Genomic DNA, 2,752 nt, shown 5'->3' on the forward strand with positions numbered 1-2,752 from the left:
AGCCGGGATGGACTCATTCCGGGTCAATATCGTGATTTTCCGCACCAGAGTCTGTCGACTCACTGGAATCAACACCACTCCTGCCCAAAATTCCGTTGATCTAACAACCTGATACTTGACCCAGAATGAGTCCAGAGCCCCCTCACTAACGAAGCTCAGATCATATAGTGAGTCCTCCCAAGAATGAATTAGTGCATATATATCATTAACAGAGAAGCCTAAGGCTAGAATCTCCTCTGCCAGTTTCTTCCTGGCGGGCAAAACACATTGTGGGGCCCCCCTTATCTTAACCACATTTCTTCTTGGTCTGTCCACAGGAGACCTAACTCCTGTAGTATTCCTCAAAACCGGGCCTCGGATGCTCCACACACTATTTCCTGCCCCCCAGGCACCCCCACTACTTGTACTGGCCCTACCCCCCACCAAAGCAGAGGTATAAGATAAAGGCGCCTGAGCACCCCCATTGGACCCAGTGGTCCCCCCAACTGACCCCCCCCCCAGGACTCCGCCACCTCCTCCCCCAGGCATTCCCCCAGAAACTTCTCCACCTCCCTCCCCCCCTTCCACCCCAGCAACAGGGACTTCCTCTGAGGCGACACCATGCCCAGAGACATTGCTGGCCACAGAGGCTACAGCAGCCACTGCCCCTGCTACCTGAACAGCCACATATTCCGTTTGTTCTCCAGCAAGGACAGCATTGTTCGTATTAGCAGCTTCAGAAGCACCAGAAACTGCCACATATTCCGTTTGTTCTCCAGCAAGGACAGCATTGTTCGTATTAGCAGCTTCCGAAGCACCAGAATCTGAAACTTTGACCGGCTCCCTTACAAACACCACTTTTTCTTTGACGCCATTGTCCTCCAACAACTCATCTCCAAAGGAAAGCTGAGATCCCAGAGGCGACTCTTCAGCAGAAACAATTTCTTCAGCTATTCTTCCTGGCTGACTCTTTTGCCCAAGCGGCAAGACAAAAGACTCCTGACTTTCATTCACATTACAGGCTGCATCGCCACCACACACAGCAGATCCCGATTGTTCATCAACTTCTTTTACTCCCGATGCACTTTCAGCTTGGGAAGAAGCATCAACCGCATGGACACCGCTAACACCTCCAATATTCTTCAATACAGCCCCACCAGCAGTACTAGGGCCAGCGGGAGAGCCGCTTGACACATCTGGCTCAATCCCCTTCTGCCGACCCTCCACTAGACACTGACCTGGTAATGCCCTCGCTGGGGGATCCTCAAGAAAGTCCTCCTTCACAGACTCATCCGAGGAAGCTTTATTCCCCCTCAGCTCCATCCTGCGGAAACGGGAACGATTTGAAAACATCTCCGCAAAGGGTCCCACCGACTTCATCAACTTGTTTAGTTTTTCCGCATTCACTGCGTATTCCTCCTTCAACTTCGACAGCTCATCACGCAAAACAGCTCTATTATTACTCCATACACGGTTAATGCGTCCCCGCACAGTGCTCATCTTGCTCAGCAATACTTCATCTTTTTCAGTTGCAATCTTCAGCTCATTAGCCAAAACAACCATCCGCTGCCTGAAATCATCAGAGGACTCTCCTTCCATTGGAACAGTTCCCCCTCCAGATCTGGGGAAGTTCCGGACGATTTTGGACTTCCATTGGGGCTCCCGCCCCCGCTGCCCCCACTCATGACAGCACCTGCTGGGCTAGCATGCAAAATTTAGTTCCAAGGCCTTTCGGCCTACTCTGGATGTCCAGCAGAGACACAACAGCTCCACCTAGCACGCAGGCTGCTGGCACCAGACTTGCCCTCCAATGGATCCTTGTTCAAGGATTTAAAGTGTACTCATTTCAATTACAGAAACTCGGTCAAGTCCTGCATTGTTATTTTTCGTCACTACCTCCCTGTGTCAGGAGTGGGTAATTTGCGCGCCTGCTGCCTTCCTTGGATGTGGTAGCCGTTTCTCAGGCTCCCTCTCCGGAATCAAACCCTGATTCCCCGTTACCTGTGGTCACCATGGTAGGCACAGAAAGTACCATCGAAAGTTGATAGGGCAGACATCCAAATGCATCGTCGCTGTCACGGGGACATGCGATCGGCCCAAGGTTATCTAGGGTCACCAAAGCGGCCAGGGAGGGGAGGCCGGTGCCCCCCCAGGCCCCGGATTGGTTTTGGTCTGATAAATGCACGCATCCCTGGGGGTCAGCGCTCGTCAGCATGTATTAGCTCTAGAATTACCACAGTTATCCAAGTAATGGATGGAGCGATCAAAGGAACCATAACTGATTTAATGAGCCATTCGCAGTTTCACTGTACCAGCCGTTTGTACTTACACATGCATGGCTTAATCTTTGAGACAAGCATATACTACTGGCAGGATCAACCAGGTAGCCTGCGCGTGGCCTGGCACACCCCCGGGGAGGGGGGAGGACAGGCACACAACGGAGGCTTGGGGCAGCCCACAGAGAGTGGCGGGGCAGGCCGCGAGGGGGCGGGTGGCCGGGCAGGTCCGCGGAAACCTGTCCGACTCACACCGCCTCCATCGGGTCCTCTAGCCACCCTGTGGGCCATCCCCACCCCAGCAGCTGGGGTAGCTTGCCCCTAGGGACAAGCATCCCTCCAGCTGCAGGGAGCTGCGCTGAGGGGTCCGGGGGTCTGCGTCAGCCTTCCTCGGTGCCATCAGAAAATTGTGCTCTGCCACAGGCCTGCCTCGGCCTAGCCAGCATGGGGGAGGGGAGTGCCCTCTCCCTCCTGTCAACCAAACAGGAAACCGCAGC

The sequence above is a fragment of the Hyperolius riggenbachi genome, chromosome 4 (genome assembly GCF_040937935.1).
Source record: "Hyperolius riggenbachi isolate aHypRig1 chromosome 4, aHypRig1.pri, whole genome shotgun sequence".
Lineage (NCBI taxonomy): Eukaryota > Metazoa > Chordata > Amphibia > Anura > Hyperoliidae > Hyperolius > Hyperolius riggenbachi.